This window comes from Molossus molossus, unplaced genomic scaffold, assembly GCF_014108415.1.
Source record: "Molossus molossus isolate mMolMol1 unplaced genomic scaffold, mMolMol1.p scaffold_m16_p_5, whole genome shotgun sequence".
Classification (NCBI taxonomy): Eukaryota; Metazoa; Chordata; class Mammalia; order Chiroptera; family Molossidae; genus Molossus; species Molossus molossus.
Window position 1 is genome coordinate 115,143,781 of NW_023425388.1, and position 18,495 is coordinate 115,162,275.

The 18,495-nt window shown below is 43.6% G+C and overlaps 1 protein-coding gene across 2 annotated transcripts in view; it reads left to right on the top strand.

Annotated features, from left to right (window-relative positions):
• Positions 1 to 459: 459 nt before the first annotated feature.
• Positions 460 to 18,495, top strand: part of RNF13 (ring finger protein 13) — a 133,648-nt gene continuing 115,612 nt past the window's right edge. The window contains exon 1 of one of the 2 annotated variants that reach the window (XM_036242884.1): positions 460 to 565. The gene's annotated coding sequence lies outside the window, so the exon portion shown is untranslated. The remainder of the gene's footprint in view (positions 566 to 18,495) is intronic. The other variant, XM_036242883.1, reaches the window with a different exon arrangement.

Below are 18,495 nucleotides of genomic sequence, written 5' to 3' on the forward strand. Positions count from 1 at the left end.
GCCCCAGCCACCTCCGACCAGGGCCGCGCACCCCGCCGGCTTCCCCCCTTCCTCCCCCCCGTATCTCTACGAAAAGCCCCGTTTCCTCGGCGCCCAGCCTGGGGAGTCCCGGCGAAGACCTCGCGGCTCCGGGGCGGGCGAGGGGGGTGTGCTCGGCCCGGGCCGCCCCCGCCGCGCCGAGGCCTCGGGCCGCTCCCCACCCCCGCCAAGGGCGGGCTCAGAAGCCAGCCCCACCCCGCCGTCCCTCCGGGGAAGGCCGGTCACGCGGCGCGAACGCGGCTCCGCGAACTCGGCATTTCTCCGAGCCGGCCCGGCGGGCGGAGACGCCGGCGTGGGGGTGGGACGCAGCCCTAGCGAGCAGCTCTGTGGCCCAATGGCTCTCGTCTGCCGGCGGGCGCGAGCCAATGGGGCGCGCGGGGCGGGACTTCCGCCTCCGCGGTGTTGTCCTCCGCGCTCCGACTCCGGGCTGTGGGTCGGTGCGGACCTGCAGTCATGGAGTCAGGCTAGGACCTGTCCTGCAGAGACGCGCCGGCCCGCCTTGTGTGTCGCGGGGTGAGGCTGCCAGGTAAGCACCCCGAGGCGCGGCGCGGCGGGGGCGGCCCGGGCCGAGCACACACCCCTCGCCCGCCCCGGAGCCGCGAGGTCTTCGCTGGGGCTCCCCAGGCTGGGCGCGGAGGAAACGAGGCTTTTCGTAAAGATACGGGGGGAGCTGTGCCCTGGCGAGGCCGAGGCCCCCACACCTCCATCCCCAGAGTCTGGGTGTCTCTGAAGTTGCTGGTGTGTCCGTTTGGCTTCTCACGTCCCCCTGCCGAGGCGGCAGGAGCTTGGGGAGATGTTGGGGGGCTTCTCGTCTAGCACTTGCCGCGAAGTCCCCAGGCGAAGTCGCTCGACGTGAGTTGCGGGGACTCTCTGATCTTTGGAAACCGGAGGCTGTCACCTCCTTGTTCTAGCCCCCGCCCCGCTGGAAGCGCAGGTGGCAGGTGGGACGTGACCCGTCGGGGCCGGGTTCCGCGTCCCTGCGCTCCTCGACCGGCCGCTCGGCGGTGGAGTCGCCCCGCTCCGAGGGAGGATGCGGGGTGGGCCGACCCCGAAGCCGGGCGACCCCAGAAGCACTCGGGCAACTTGGGTGGCAGCCGCTTTCGCTGCCCGCTGGTGGTCACTTGCTCGGTTTTGGCCTAATTTGGCAGTAGCGGCTCTGTGCCCCGTTTCGGCACCTGGCGGCCGCCGGGGCCCTTCTGTTTGCCCCAAGCCTGCCCACTGTCATTTGTCAGCGACGCAGCGGGAACCGTGAACACGAAGGCAGTTCTCCCCACAATGATCTATTGTGTTCCGAGGATAACATCTGCAGTTTTGATGCAATGGAAGCGAGATGGGTGTACTGCCAAAGAGTTCTCGTAGCGAAGCGCGTCACCCCAAGATGGAAGCGGCCAATCGATGGAAGGACCATTTTTTAGGGGTCGAAGAGATGAGCTCCACTTCAGAGTCGCACAAGTGGACCGTGATAGCAAAAGAAAAAGAAAACTTAAACAGGAGGCAAGAAGTGTAGTGCAGGGACATGGGAAATTATGAATGGATTTTGGAATCATTTTAGTGCATTGACATTAACATTAGAGAGAGGGAGAGAGAAATATCAGAGGACATCCTGTGGAGGAAGAGTAGGTATTTCACGAAGCTTTTGTTTGTTTTTAAATACATGTGTATGAAGAGGAAGATGTTAATGTATACCTTATTATTGTGGATTGTGTCCAAACGCCGGATCCCAAACTTGGGGATCAGGCTGGGTTCAGCCTTCAGCTCTGGTATTTCCTAATTCTGTGATCATTATCTGTAAACAGGGAAGAATCGTAAGAATGAATTGAGATAAAATGTGTAACACAGTTAAGCCTCAGTGTCTTGTTTAAACAAAGGGATAGAACCCCGTTATTTCTGTCAGAAATGACAAACTATTTTGTTACTATATATTTTACTTTTATTAGAACTCAAGCCAGCTTGATGTCTCCATGTGTAATAGTAAGTCATGTGGACAGAATCTTGGCTTGTGAGGTGTTAGTACTTGAAGCGTTTGGGGTAAATTCTCATCTACCCTTATTTAAAGCTAATTTCCCTCAAGCGCATTGTTACTAGCTTTTGATGTTCCTTTGATGTTTTCTGCATCTTAGAGTAACATGGATGTATTAGGAGTGTTTCAGGCACTAATTTTAACAAAGGGTAGGACTAAGGGTATGATAGATTTATGCCTTTGAGTTACATTGGATAGGAAAGCATTTTATGTTTTACAGTTATTGCCATAGAAATGTATGGAGTGAGCCCTGGCTGGTTTTGCTTAGTGGTTAGAGCGTTGGCCTGTGGTCCAGAGAGACCTGGGTTCGGTCCCGCTAAGGGCACATACCTCGGTTGCAGTTTGTCCCCGGCCCTGGTTGGATCATGCGGGTGGTAGCCACTTGATGTGTCCCTTTCACATTGATGTTTCTCTCTCTCTCTCTCTCTCTCTCTCCCCCTTTCTCTCCCCCTCCCTCCCTCCCTCCCTCCCTCCCTCCCTCTCTGTTTGAACAAAAACTGGAAAAAAATGTCCTCAGATGAGGATGAAAAAAAAAGCAAGCAAGCAAGAAAGAAATATATGGAATGAAATGGTTTGGTCAAATTTCATGGTATGCTTAATTCATGTTGGTATGACCTATAAACAGTTGGAGTTTAAATAAAAAGTATGATTTTGGACATTTCAAAATCTGGGAATTAATGTTTAGCAGAAGTCAAGATGAGTTTGAGTCAAAATAGTGTTTTGCACCATTTGACATATTACTACCATACGGCGTTACATATGGTAGTTTCACATGACAAAAAGGGAAGAAAGTTGGTAAGCATTAATGGTTTTCTCAAAAGAGGAAGCAATTAATAGACAAGTGAATTTTAAAAAATATAGCATGGTGGTTAATGATTGTTTAAAAATTAGTGTGTTCTGCAAATATTTATTGAGCATACATAAAAATACAGTATTAAGCTTTTACATTATGCAAAGTTGATTTGGAAGCGGTGAGAACATATAATTGGTATTGTCAGAGTTTACATATCATAGCATGTAAATAGCAACAACAGCAGTAATAGTTACCATTGATTGTTTACTGTGGACCACATATAATTCTAAGCGCTTTATATTACCTCATGTAATTCTCACTGTTATCAGTGTGGTAGATAGTGCCATTTTCCCTTTTTAAAAATGTTTTTTCTTTATTTTTTTTCCCCTTAAACTTATCTTTATTGTTGAATGTATTACAGATGTCCTTCTTTTTATCCCCCCTTGACTCCCTCCTCCCCTCCTGCCTTCCCCATACTATTGTCTGTGTCTATTGGTTATGCATATATGCATATAAGTTCTTTGTTCTGATGGGGTGTTTATTGCTTTCTTATATTCCAAATTGATAGTTTGTTTCTTGGCTTCACCTACTCTACTATTGATTCCCTGTAAATTGTTTTTTTATTTCAGTTAGTGCATCCTTCATTTCTGACTGGTCCTTTATTATGCTCTTGAGGTCTTCACTAAGTTCCTTGATGTTCTCATGAAGTTCCCTGAAATTCTCACTAAGTTCATTGAGTATCCTTATAAGCAGTGTTTTGAACTCTGTGTCTGTTAGATTGCTTATCTCCATTTTGTTTAGTTCTTTTCTTGGAGTTTTATTCTGTTCTTTCATTTGGGACATGTTTCTTTGCCACCTCATTTTGGCTGCCTCCCAGTGTTTGTTTCTATATAGTAGGTAGAGTTGCTATGTCTCCGAGGCTTCCTAGGGTGGCCTATTGTAGTAGGTGTCCTGTAGGGTCCAGTGGCACAGCCTTCCTGTTGGGCCCTGGAGGTGGTGCACCCCTCGTGTGGGCTTTTACACCTTTCTGTTGAAATCGACTCTTGATTGCTATTGGCACGTCAGTGGGAGGGATTTACTCAGGCTGATCAGCTGCAAGGACTGGCTGTGCCCACTGACCACTGACCTCTGACTCCCTTGGAGGATCAGCTGTGCAGGGCCCACCACACAGAGCAAGACTGACTTCAGCAGGGCTCTGGTACCCACTGAACCTACTCCTTGAGTGTGTCACCTGTGGAGGTGGTTGGGTGGTGGTGCTTCGACGTGGTCTGAAGCTGTCCACTGGGTGTGCTGGCTCTGGGGCAAGGTCACCCACTGCCTGTGTTCTACCCGGGGCCACCAGCATAAGCTACAGAGTGATCTGCAGATGGCTGCTTCTTGTGCTGGGCTTGGAAGTGTCCAGGAAAAGCCAAGTTGTGAACCAAGGCTGGCTGCTTCTAGTGCCAGTCCTGGGCCACTTAATGAGGGGTATGGGGCTTGCTGAGATCAGATGCTGCTTGTTTGAGAGATTTTAGGAAACTCTGAAGCAGGATCCAAGACAGGCCAATCCTATGGTCAAGGCACTGGAAACAGCTTGGGTGGACCTGTAAGTTGGGTGGGGCGGGGCCTCAAGGAATCAGCAGGGTGGGCAAAGAGTGTGAGCCAGGTTGCTGGAGTCCCAGATATGGTCCCCATCTGCCCACCTGGGGAAGGGCTCACCAAAGGAACAAAGGCTCTGCCAGCAGTTCTGTCCGGGAGAAAGCTGCCCCTCCAGCCCTCACCCTGATGCCAAGCAACTCAGTTCTTCCCCGTATGTCTCTGGTGCCTTTCAAGCTGCCTCCCCCCCATGCTGGAGCCCGGAGGGAGTGGGTCTGAGTAAGTCCATTTGTGGGTCATTTAAGAGGAGCTGCCTGGGCTCCAGCCGCCTCAGCCTCCCTCAACCTCAGTTCCCGTTGGTTTTCCAGCCAGAAGTGATGGGGACTCTCTTCCTGGGACTGGAACCCTGAGCTGGGCGCCTGGTGTGGGATGGGGACCCCTCAGTCCTCAGGGAGGACCTTCTCAGCCGAGGTGTCCCCTGATTTTTATCTGCCACCATGGGTGTGGGACCAGCCCTTCTGCCTCCGCCCTCCTACCAGTCTCCGTGTGGCTGCTGCTTTAATCTCGTAGTTGTAGGACTTCCATCCAGCTCAGGGTCAGGCGGCTTTGTTCTGTAGTTCAGTTGTTATTTTTATGTGGTTGTGGCAAGAGGGGAGAACCGCGTTTACCTAAGTGCCATCTGATCTGTGTGATGTTTTATTAAAAAGTACAAAACGCTCTGGGGTTGGTTTGGTTTCTTTCCTGTTTGGTTTGGATGACTTTGGGTTAACTCCTTTGGTTCTCAGTTTCTTCAACTCCTTCCTCAAAAAAATGTAGAAGTAAGCCATATGTGTTTATGGGAATTAGGATCATTTGTAAACACTAGACAGAATTTGTGTTCAATAAATGATATGCCTCATCCATTTTTCTCTCACTGGGGATAGGGCCATTCAGAACATTGTTAACAGTTGAAGGAGTATGGGAGAAGACAGCTAGTTCCACGTGAGGGCACTGCCCAAGCAAAGGCACTGAGGTAGGAAAGCAGAAGACATTCGCCAAAGTTGTATCTGTAAGGAACAGGCTAGTAAGGATGCCTGGATACTGATTGTGGAGATCCTTAAACGCTAGGCTAAGGATTTTGTACATGGTTCTTAGTTAAAAGAACCCCTCTCTGTGGCTATTAGTCTTTAACAGAAGTGTGGTGTAGTGGAAAGCTGGAGCTGGGAACACCGTTGGGTTTAATGACAGAGTGAAGAAGGGGTGACCGTGGGGTTGCAGTGAAGAGCGATCTGAGAAATGTTGACACTGACGTTGGGAACGGACATGACTGCGAGTCTAAGACAAATGTCTGGGGGACAGCGATGCTGTTGACAAAAATAAAGATATGAAGAGGGGCCCTGGCCGGTTTGGCTCAGCGGTTAGAGCGTCGGCCTGCGGTCCGGAGAGACCCGGGTTTGGTTCCCGCTAAGGGCACGTACCTCGGTTGCAGTTTGTCCCCGGCCCTGGTTGGTCATGTGGGTGGCAGTTACTTGATGTGTCCCTTCATGTCGATGTTTCTCTCTCTCTCTCCCTTCCTCTCTCTCCTCCCACTCTATCTGTACAAAAAATGGAAAAATATCCTCGGGTGAGGATTAAAAAAAAAGATATGAAGAGGGTTGGTGGAAAGGGATTTAGGAGAAGATAGGGATTTTTGTTTTGGAGCTGAGGAGTTGTTCAGACATTTGGAACTGTAAAATGGGAACTGGGAGCTTTGTGTAGTCCATAAAAATCGGAAATTGCTCGAATTTTGAGGAAATGGGCTAAGGCAATCATTTGCTTGATGCTCAGAGTTTCACAAGAGTGATATGACTCCTGCACATATCTCACTGATAGAGGTGACGCCACTATTTTTCCCTGTGACATGGTCTGTGTCCTGGGCGGACAGGAGGGAAGGTGGTAGGGAGGGAAAATTTTGGAAACCTAGCAAGACTCATTTATTATTTCAAAAAGAGCCAATAAATTGGATGCTCATTAAGAACTTGGAAAGATGCCGTGATTTTATTGTAGTGCCAGGCATTTATACACACAGTTGAATGTTAAATTGTTGTAACAGCTCTAGGTTGTTATTTTTGTCATACCCTCTTTGTTACCCGCAATTGATTAGTAGCAAACCCTTTCACATCAGAGAGCCCGTGTGCTTGTTACGGGGGCAGCAACAAGAGGGGACCTAGAGAGATTGTATTCTGTTTATAGCTAAGATTGGGGAAGAAGAATCTCAAAGGAAAAGAGGAAAAGGCTACATGATGTGGGAAGAAGAGATTGTGTGAGTGAATCTCTGTGCCACCCATTCTCTGGCTTCAGTTTCCTCGTTCTGTAAAATGATGATGACAATGCCAATTCTGACCTTTGGTAAGAAGGAAAAACCTTTTGGAGACTCTCTACACTTGAAAAAACAGCCCCGCGGTTTAAGTAGTAGAAGGGCCTGTAGTTTTCCTCTTTTGGCAGATTTTCTAGGGTTTGGTGCATTTGAGTAGGGCACGGTGTTAGATTAAGCAATATAAATTATCCATCTCTGAACTATTTTTAGTTCCTTGTAATGCACGGCCTGAGTTACTGGTCAAATAAAAAATTGAATAGTAGGCACAAGCAATAGGACAAGGAAAGGTTTACATATTCTGTCACACTACTGGAAACATTACTTGGATTTTTCTGTATCATTCACTTACTCAACAAATATTTATCAGGTACCTTGCATGTCAGAAACTGTACTAGGCACTCAGAGTGTATTAGTGAATCAGAGACAAAATCCTTGACTTCATGGAACTTGTCTTCTAGTGGGAGAAATAAGGTATATTTTACTAATGGAAAGTAGTTAGATTTTTCTTGTACTATATATTTATAAAAACACCATCTTAAACAGATAATTATAAAGGTACTGTTCCAAATTGTACCTACTTTTGTAGAGAGCACTTTGAAGGAAGGGACAGTGTCAGTCTTACTCATGTGTGTCTTCCCATTTCCCTTTCTTCCCTATGGATGACTTAGATGTAGTTAATAATTAGCAAATGTAGGTACTAACTAAATGTTTATGATGGGGAGGAGGAGGTTGTGTTAAGGTGGGGGCCAGATCTTAAAGATAAAGAAATCAGTTAAATGTAGCGAGTATTAAGGACCCATATACTCTCACTAGATTGCAGGTAGGGAAAATGAAAAGGGTACTAGGAATTGCATTGCCTGGCATGCCTATGAGGTTGAAATGGAAATAAGGTTACATTGTGGCTGAAAACATCAACATTAAGGGTGACTTTGCATAAATAACTTGACCTCTCAGTTCATTTCCTCATTTGTAAAATGAGGTAGTTGGAATTTTCTAGTTTAAAAAATCTGCTTTTGAGTTTCCTTACAAAGTCTTGATTGCAGTAATGTCTCACTATATAATGTAGATAAAATAGAGCTGATCATGAGCTTTCAATGAAAAATTATAGGAACTATATTTATTTTGTTTAATGAATGATATGTTTAAAAAAAGAGATGCCTACAAAATTAATGTTATCTGATGTTGTTTACTAGTAAGAGCACATTGTAATAAAAAAAAAAAGCGCAAATTATTGCCTAGTATATAGTTTTCCCTTTGCTGTTATGTAGGAAAAGTAAACTATGATATTTTACATACTAATAATGGATCTCATACTTCAATTTTACAACAGCCTTTGATTATTGTGCTAGATGCTGAGTATGCCAGATAGAAAAGGTTTAGTTACTAACTTTAAAGAACAATGGGACTGATGAACAATTAAATGAGTTTAAATTTGCACTGTGGCTGGGAGAAGAAAAAGCTAATACGGTCAGAGAAGAAAGATGGAGAAGGTATAGCATGGGGTAAAGCTGGGGTCCTAGGCCCAGCAAGTTGATGGAGAACTTCCTGTGCTAAATCACCATTCAGGTTTGAGCTTTATTCTGAGAGTTGTTTAATCTGTGAAGGAATTTCATACAGAGAGTAAGATGATTAGGCATTTTTATTTTTTATTTATTTATTTTTTTATTATCCTCACCCGAGGACATTTTCCATTTTTTGTTCAGGTAGAGTGGGAGGGAGAGAGAGGAACAGAGAGAGAGAGAGAGAGAGAGAGAGAGAGAGAGAGAGAGAGAAACATCGACGTGAAAGGGACACATCGAGTGGCTGCCATCCGCACGACCAACCAGGGCCGGGGACAAACTGCAACCGAGATATGTGCCCTTAGCGGGAACCGAACCCGGGTCTCTCCGGACCGCAGGCTAATGCTCCAACCACTGAGCCAAACCGGCCAGGGCTGATTAGGCATTTTTATATCTACCTTTATATTTCTCTTAAGGAACGGATTCATTAGTAAGATATTTATGTTATTTCTAGTTATTTCAATTATGTATTCCTCTTTGAGGAAATCAGTTTTTTAACTCAAGTAAAGTGTGAGGAACAGTGTCAGTTTTGTGATTTTAGAGTATGAGTAATCATGAAAAATTTAAACATTAAAATGTTTCGATTTTGCTCCAACTGGGAGGCTCAGTTGGTTGGAGTGTGGTCCCATACACCAAAAAAGTTGTGGGTTTGATTCCCAGTCAGGGCACATACCTAAACTGTGGGTTTGATTCCCAGTTGGGGCGCATACGGAAGGCAACCACTTGATATTTACCTCTCACATCAATGTTTCTCTTCTTCTCTGTCTTTAAAATCAATAAACATTGGATGAGGATTAAAAAAAAAAAATTCAAGGAAAACCCACAAACATTTCAATGTTTATAGCCTCATTAATGTAAATTTGAAAAGACTGTTAAAATTTTGGGATATTTTGCTCATTGAAATATGAGAGCTGCTTCTGGTCAGGTACAAGAATTTAATTTATAATAATTTCTAGGTGTCTAGAAATTTATTGAAGTTTAATTGATTGAATGTGACTCTAGTTCAGGCTCAATTTCTAATGATCGAGCTATCCAGTTAAGTTTTAGAAGAAATGAATTTCCAGAGGGGAAATAAAAAATAAATCCACCTGTTGATAGGTTAGTAGTTGAATTTATTTTGCTTAGTTATAAAACTCAAATATTGAAGAGTGCTTTATTTGCCTAATTATTGTGCTTGCAATTTATGTTCGACCTTCAAAAGGAAAGAACTGTGCTTGTAATTTATACATTTGTCCAACGTGTATTATAAACATTAATTGCTTTAACTTTTTTTTTTGAGGTGAAATTCATGTAACAAAAAATTAATGATATTAAAGTTAACAACTGAGTGGCATTTAGTTCATTCCCAGTGTTGTACAACCATCACTTCTATCTAGTTCCTGAACATTTTTATTCCAAAATATAATCTTATACCCATTAACCAGTTACTCTCCATTCTCTGCTGCCCCCAACCTGATGGCCACGTGTCTGCTTTCTCGTTCTGCGCATTTCCTGGACATCTCATGTTTATTTTAGAAATCTCATATAAATGGAGCCATACACTATGTGGCCTTTTGTATTTGCTGCTTTCACTCACCACACTGTTTTGGAGGTTCTTCCATGTTGTTGCAAGCCGCATTGTGGTATGTGTCAGTACTTCTTTCCTTTTCATAGCTACGTCATTTTTGTTGTGTAGTGTGTGCTATACTTTATCCAGTCATCTTTTGATGGACATTTGAATTCTGTCTACCCTTTGGCCATTGTGAATATTGTTGCTACGAACATTCATGTACAAGAATTTGTTTAAATGACCATTTTTATTTATTTGGGTATATACCAGGAATGCAGTTGCTTGATCAGATGGTGATCCTATGTTTAGCTTTCATGCCATTGTGATCTGAGAAGATGCTTGATATGATTTCAATCTTCTTGAACTTGTAGAGACTTTGTGTCCTAATGTGTGGTCTATCTTTGAGAATATTTCATGTGCACTTGAGAAGAATGTGAATTCTGCAGTTTTAGGGTGTAATTCTCTGTAGATATCTATTAAATTCATTTGCTCTAGTGCATCATTTAGAGTCTCCTTTCTTGCTCATTTTTTGTTTAGAGGATCTATCCAGTGATGTCAGCAGGGTGTTGAAGTCCCCTGCAATGATTGTATTGCTGTCGATTTTTCCTTTGAAGTCCTCCAGAAGTTTTTAAATGTATTTTGGTGCTCCTATATTGGATGCATATATATTTACCAAGGTTATATCTTCTGGTTGGATAGACCCTTTCAATATTATGTAGTAGCCTTCTTTGTCTCTAGTTATGGCCTTCATTTTGAAGTCTATTTTATCGAATATGAGTGTTGCTACTCCAGCTTTTTTTTTCTTTCAGTTTGCTTGGAAGATTTTTTTTCCATCCTTTCACTTTCAACCTATGTGAGTCTTTTGTTGTGAGGCGGGTCTCTTGCAAACAACATATATATGAGTCATGCTTTCTTATCCACTCAGCTACTCTTTGTCTTTGGATCAGAGCATTTAATCCATTTACATTTAAAGTTATTATTGATATGTACTTATTTATTGCCATTTTTGTTTATTGTGGTTATATTTTTCTTCCTATTTTTCCCGCTAATTACAGCAGTCCTTTTAACATTTCTTGCAGTGCTGGTTTGGTGCTAATATATTCCCTTAGCCTTTTTGTTGTCTGGGAAACTTATTATTTCAACTTCTATTTTGGATGATAGCCTTGCTGGGTAGAGTAGTCTTGGATTCAGATCCTTGTTTTTCATGACCTTGATGACTTCATGCCATTTCCTTCTGACCTGTAGTGTTTCTGTTGAGAAGTCAGCTGTTAGCCTTATGGCGGTTCCTTTAGGATTATCTCTTGCTGCCTTTAAGATTCTTTCATTATCTTTAATTTTTGGCATTTTAATCATTATATGTCTTGGTGTGGACCTCTTTGGGTTCTTCTTACTTGGGACTCTCTGTGCTTCTTGAACTTGTATGCCTTTTTCCTTCACCAAGTTAGGGAAGTTTTCTGTCACTTTCATCAAATATATTCTCTAACCCTTGCTCATTTTCTTCTTCTGGGGCTCCTGTTATGCAGATATTGTGTTTCATGTTGTCCCACAGTTCTCCTAAGCTGTCTTCGTGGTTTTTAATTGTTTTTCTTTTTTTTTTTTTTTTTTCCTTTTTGGTTCTCTGATTGAGTGATTTTTTTCTAGCCTGTCTTCTGATTCACTGATCTGATCCTTGACTTCCTCTACTCTGCTGGTTATTTCTTCCAACGTGTTCTTTATTTCTGCTATGTCATTCTTCATTTCTGCTTGGCGGTTTTTCATTTCCAATTGGTTGATTTTCAGTGTTTCTGTATCTTTACTCATGCTGTTGAGCTTCCTCATTATCATTACTCTGAACTGTACCTCTGATAACTTGCTTCACTGCATTTCAAATATCTCATCTTCTGTAAAATTTTCTTATTCGTTCACTTGGGATTTGTTTTTGTTTCACCATTTTGGCTGTCTCAGTGGGTTTTGGAGCCTGCCAAATTTTCTCTGCGGGTGTTGGTGTTCCGCTGATTGTTGCTCCCTCTACTGCAGTGGTTCTCAACCTTTCTAATGCCACGACCCTTTAATACAGTTCTTCATGTTGTGGTGACCCCCAGCCATAAAATTATTTTTGTTCTATTTCATAACTGTAATTTTGCTACTGTTATGAATTGCCATTGGAAATATGTGTTTTCCAATGGTCTTAGGCAACCCCTGTGAAAGGGTTGTTCGACCCCCAAAGGGGTCGCGACCCACAGGTTGAGAACTGCAGCTCTACTGGGTTTCGTTGACTCTGGGAGGACCCACGTTAAACACCACTGCCAAGTCTTACTTTCCTGGGTAGATTTGCAGGCCTATCAAGGGTTCAGTTTTCCTCTAGCTTTTGCCTGCTAGCTATTAGTCTCAGTTACTTGATGAGCCTTGGTTTGTTGCCCTCAGGTGAATAAAAAAAAAATCACCCAGGTGTTCAGGGTAAGAGGATTTCCATTGGGTAGGGCAGATACTTGCTGGCTGTTAATGAGCCTCAATTTGCATTTCTCTGGCCCTGCCTGGGTGGTGGTAAGTGCCTGAGGGAGGGGCTGTTGCTTCTCCCCAGGGCTCTGAGAAGGAGCTCTTTGAGTACGGTGGCTTCTGTCCTATGAGGGAGTGATTCAGCACAAAACTCCCATTGCCTCGTAGCTCTCCAAACTCCTGAGTCTCACCACACAGTCCCAGTCTGTCCTCCCTCTACCGGAGCCCAAGGTGAGTGGCTGTAGCTTAGTGCTCTGGGCCGGCCCTCTGCTCTGTGGAGCCGTCTCGGGATTTTAACCCAGAGGGAGCTGTGCACAGCTGAAACAGCTGCTGTCTGTGGGCTCCCAGCCCACCCTCTCTGCCTCCTCAGTTCCTTAGAGGCTCTATTTGGTGTCCTCTTTTCGTCCCTGGTTATATGGGTTTCCTCCAGCTGCTTTTCTGTTGGTTTTTCCCTATGATTTGTCTTTATTTTAGTTGTAATTCCAGTTTGGTCCTGGGAGACCGTCTGTGTAGCTTCCATTCACTCCGCCGCCATTTTAGAAACTTGATGAGCATTTTATGACTGTTTTTTGAATTCTTTTTCAGGCAAATTACTTATCTCCCTTTCCTTAGGGTTTTTCCCTTGGGGATTTTTCTTTTTTCTTGATTTGAGAAATATTCTATGTTTTTATTTTGTTTGAGTTTCTATGATTATTTATATGAGACAAAATAACTCTTTCTCCAGTCTTGAAAAAAGTGGCCTTATGTCGAAGTGGCATCTGTATAGGCTCTGTGTACTGGGTAGATTTGGCAGGCCAGTTGGAGCTGAGCAGATGCCTATGGTGTCTGAGGTGCTGGCCTACTGAGCTGGAGTAGCCCTGAGTGGAGAGCCAGGTGCATGTAATAGTGCCCTGTTGATTCTCCTTGTTCCCTTTGTTTGAAATGAATGGACTTGGGGGATGTTTACCAGAAAGCTCTGTGACGACCTTGCAGATAGGCCAGAGCACCTGGATAGAGCTTCCACCCGCCCTGTGGAAGTGGAGGGGCATGTGTGTAACGGCTCTCACCAGCATCTTCGACTCCAGAGAAACCCCATAGTTCTTGGAGAGCTCTTGTGGCTCCCAGCATTGTTTATATCATCACTCCCTTGTTTGTTCTGTGGTGAGTTGTCTTGTGTAGAAGCACCCTCTTTGCAGGCTGTGTGCTGGGTAGTTTGGCAGGTCATTTGGAACCTGGCAGTCTTATGGCACCTTGGGGCACTGGCTGGCTGGGCTAGAGAGGCTGTGGGAAGGGAGGCCAGGTGCTCGTGGTAACTCCCTGCTGACCCTTTGTGTTCCTGTGTTTGGAGTGGCTAGGGCAGTGTGGCTGGGAATGGGCTGTGCTGTGTTTTAAGCAGACCAAGACACCTTAATAGAGCTTCTGCTTGCCCTTTGGAAGTGGAGCGGGATGTAAACTGTGGTGCCCAGTGCACCTCCGGTCTGGAGAGTTGCCGCAGCTCATGAGAGCTTGAGAGCGTCTGCAGCTTCCCAGTCTTCTGTGCTGGTCTCTTTCTGTCCTCCTGGTGGAGGAGCTGTCCGTTCGTGTTTCCCAGGCGTCACTGTGCACTGTGCACACGTGCACGTTCAGTCTGCTCATGGTGCGGCCATTTCAGCCTCCTCCAGCTGTCATCTCGGATCCCCTTGCGCCTCCTTGATGGAACTGGTTCCTGGGTATTTAATTGTTTTGGATACCTTTATGAATTAAATTATTATTATTAATTTTAACTTTTACTTGTTTTTATTTTCTTTGGATATATCTTTATTGTTGAAAGTATTGTAGCTGTCCCCTTCTCTCCCTTTCCCCCCATTGCCCTGGCTGGTTTGGCTCAGTGATTAGAGTGTCAGCCCATAGACTGAAGGGTCTTGGGTTCCATTCCCAGTCAGTGGCATATACCTGGGTTGCAGGTATGATCCTGGCTCCTGTCAGGGTAATGCGGGAGGCAGTGAATTGATGTGTCTCTCTTGCATTGATGTTTTTTTCTCTCTTTCTCTCTCCTTCCTTTCCACTCTATCTAAAAATCAATGAAAAAATATCCTCAGGTGAGGATTAAAAAAAAAAAAAGAAAAGATATTATTTAAAAAGTTTTATTTTTAGATTGCTAGTATATATAGAGAAACACAACTGATTTTTGTGTGTAACATTGATTTTTAACAGTCTTTTATTTTCTTTTTTACATATGTGAACTGGATTATATAGGTAAATAAGAAAGTGGAAAGTGATACACTGGAGAATTTTGATCTCTGATGTATGATTATCCTGACTATGAATAGTGTGGAATGTCCTTGTGGCATGGCATTGAATGATTATTTAATTAAATTATTGCATTCCTGGTATCTTGTTACATCTACTTGGCTATTATAATAGAAGATAGAACACTTCATTTCATTTTCTTTAAGCTTGAGAAAGGTTTGAACATCATAATTCATTTAAAAAACATATTATTATTTGTGACTTAAATTCTGATGTTATAGAGAAAGCCTTAAGCATAAACTATATATATATTACCAAATCTGGTTTAGATCCCTGAATAGTAAAAATAAGATTGCAGTGGAAGCTGATTTGAGTATATAAATTATCGTTAATATACTTTAGTTTCCCTTGAAGTGTTTATTTAGTTTTTTGTTTTTCTTTTTAATTAAAAAAATTTTTTTCCCTTTATTGATTTTACAGAGAGAGGAAGTGAGAGAGAGAGAGAGAAAGAGAGAAACCTTGGTGAGACAGAACATCGATTGGCCACCTCCTGCATGCCCCTCACTGGAAATCAGGCCTACAACCTGGGCATGTGTCCTGACTGGGAATCGAACCCGCGACCTCTTGGTACATGGTCGATGCTCAACCACTGAACCACACCGGCCGGACTAAATATTTAGTTTTTAAATATTTAAAATTTTATTATGAATAGATTTGAATAATTTCAACCTCACAAGTAATTAAAGAAATGCAAATTTATACAATAATTGGATAGTCTAGAAAGGCTGTCATTTCATGACACAGACCTGAATTTGAATCCCGGTTCCACTATTTAAAAGGTGTCATTGCCCTGGCCGGTTTGGTTCAGCAGTTGGAGCGTCGGCCTGCGGTCCTGAGAGACCCGGGTTCGGTTCCCGCTAAGGGCATGTACCTCGGTTGCAGTTTGTCCCCGGCCCTGGTTGGTTGTGCGGGTGGCAGTCACTCGATGTGTTCCTTTCGCATCAGTGTTTCTCTCTCTCTCTCTGTTCCTCTCTCTCCCTCCCACTGTACGTGAACAAAAAATGGAAAAATGTCCTCGGGTGAGGATAAAAAAAATAATAAAAGGTGTCATTGGGCAAGTTACTTAAAAGTAGTAAGAGTGATGGGGATGTACAGTTCCACATAGGGAATACAGTCAGTAACATTGTAATAACTATTTATGGTGGTAGATGGTACCAGACTTATTGAGGTGATTACTTCATAAATTATATAACTATCTAACCACTATGTTATATACCTGAAACTAAGATAATATTGTCAACTGTAACCTTAAAAAATAACAAAATAAGAATGAAAACTTACAAAGTACTTGATATATGCTAGGCACTGTTATAAGCACTTTGTTATTGATCTAAGTCTCAATTTCCTATCTTTATGGAAAGGTAGTGGACTCTACTTCTGTTGATAGTGTTGGGAGCATTAAAGGAAATCATGCATGTTAAGTATTGAGTCAGAAATGTCGTAAGCATTTAAGAAACATTAGCTATTTTTATCATTTGTAATTTCACTGAACACCAATAAAGATGAGAAAAGGATAGTCAGTACAATAAAATGTATATTCATTTAGAAGTATAAATAGGAACATTCTTTTTGGAAAACAATTTGACGATATGTGTAGTTTTAAAATATTTCTTTGGCATAGTGATTCTACATGTAGGAATCAATCCCAGCAAAACAATCAGAAACGTGAAAAGAGATTTATATTTATCATAGAAGGATTTGAAATTTATCATGGAAGCTGTGCTTGGGTTCACTTTAATACTGAACAGGAGGGGAATAGTTAGACAAAGCCATAATTTCGCCACACCCTCCCCCCTGCCTTCACTGCACTGTTGTCTGTGCCCATTGGTTATGCAAATACACATATAAGTTCTTTGGTTTATCTCTTCCTGCCCTCACTTCCCCATTCCCTCTGAAGTTTGTCAGTCTGTTCCCTACTTCCGTGTCTCTGATCTGTTTTGTGTGTCAGCTTGTTTTGTTCATTATATTCCACATATAAGTGAGAGCATGTGATATTTGCCGTTCTCTGACTGGCTTATTTCACTTAGCATAGTACTTTCCAGGTCCCTCATGTCGTCTCAAAGGGTAAGAGATCGTCTTTCTTACAGCTGTGTACTGTTCCATTGTGTATAGGAGGAGGGTGTCAGTTGGGGAAAAAGCGAGGGACATCTGTAATACTTTCAACAACAAAGATAAACAAAATAGCTATTAACGTAATGGTTATGAAGAGTTTTAATAACAAGGGAAAGTGATACAACTTTAAGTAACAAAACATATAAATCACAGTACAGTGTGATACAAATGGTGTAAAATAAAGCACGGGAAAAACTTATGTCTGGATCCCCGAAGCAGAACCACTGTGAGTGGTATTGGAGATGTAGAATAAGGGATGAAACCTGAGGGAATTCTGGCAGCTGGTGAAGCATGTTACAAGGCTGCGGCTGCCTTGTGCCTCCTGTGCTGGGTGGGCTGGGCCACGGGCTGGGCCACAGGCTGGGCCACAGGCTGGCCGGTGGCGGTGAGGAAGGAGAGCCGAAGGCGAGGCTGGGAGACCAGGATGTAGTGGAATTTGTATGACTTTCAAAAATATATGCTGTTTCAAAGAGACTCTGGGGCCTTCTCAGATTCTGCGCCTCGACAGCACACCAGTGGCCACGTGTTCACTTCTTCTCCCTGTTGCTAAATGAGGGAAGCACTGCCTATGTAAGTGCTGCTAAAGCAGAGGTCAGCCCTGGCCCCTGTGGCTTGGGCGTCACCCGGGCACTGAGAGGTCGCAGGCTCCATTCCTGGTCAGGGCACATGCCCTGGTTGGGGCTTGATCCCCAGTGGGGGTGTGGAGGAGGCAGCCAACTGATATTGAGGTTTCTCTCTCTCCCTCTCCCTCCTCTCTCTCTCTAAAGTTAATAAAAACATATTAAAATAACAAAAAGATTACTGTGTCAATTTATTTGACTTCTGCTCCAGATTCACCATTCAATACATGCTCAGCTTTAATGGACTGGACTCTTGCACATTTCTCCTTCACAAGGAGCGCGGTGCTGCACTCGGCAGGTGTTGGAGGGGCTCAGTGCCAGAGGAGACTTACTGGAGGAGGGCTTTCTCCCTTTCTAGTTCTCAGGAGCTGTGCTTTCTATTTTCTTGGTCCTGTTGCATGGTCTGACCCAGGACATATGGTGGGGACATCTGGGGTTGCTCAGAGAGCACAGGCCTTCATGAACTCATAGCCCTGCTCCCGACCTGGTGACCGCCTAGCGATGGCCCTTCCGAAGTGGACACTGCCGACCTCAGGCCTCACGCCTGCAGTGCCCTGATCACCTCTGCTTGCCTGGCGATGTGGACCAGCTCTGGTTTGGGAAAACCCAGTGATTCTCTTATGTACGGTGCTGCAGCCACACCTTCTCCAGTGAGAAGCCCCAGCCTTGGGGAGGGGGACCCATCTGCCAAGTTCATCGTTTTGGGTGCTCTCCCTCAGCCCTATTTTCCCAGCATAGTTTAATTATTATTTTTCTTAAAAATAAAAAATAGCTTTGTAGACTTATAATTTACATACAATAAATTACATATTTAAAGTATATGCTTTGATAAGCTTTGAGATATGTATATAACTGTGAAACCATCACCATAATGACGTTAATGAAGAGAACCATCTCTTGTAGAGATGTCCTGATGCCCCTTTGGGTCCCTCTCTCCTGTCCCTGTTACATCTTTGTAGCTACTATCCTATCATAGTTTACTAATTATTATGTTAAGCAGTCTGTTTAATTTATTATGTAGTTTCTATCTCTCTCTCTTTTTTTATCCTCGAGTTTGTGGCTTAGTTTTTAATAAAAATGTTTAAAAAGTTAAAAAAGATTTAGAACTAGAAAAAGCTTATTTTAGAACTAGAAAAAGGACATTTCTCCA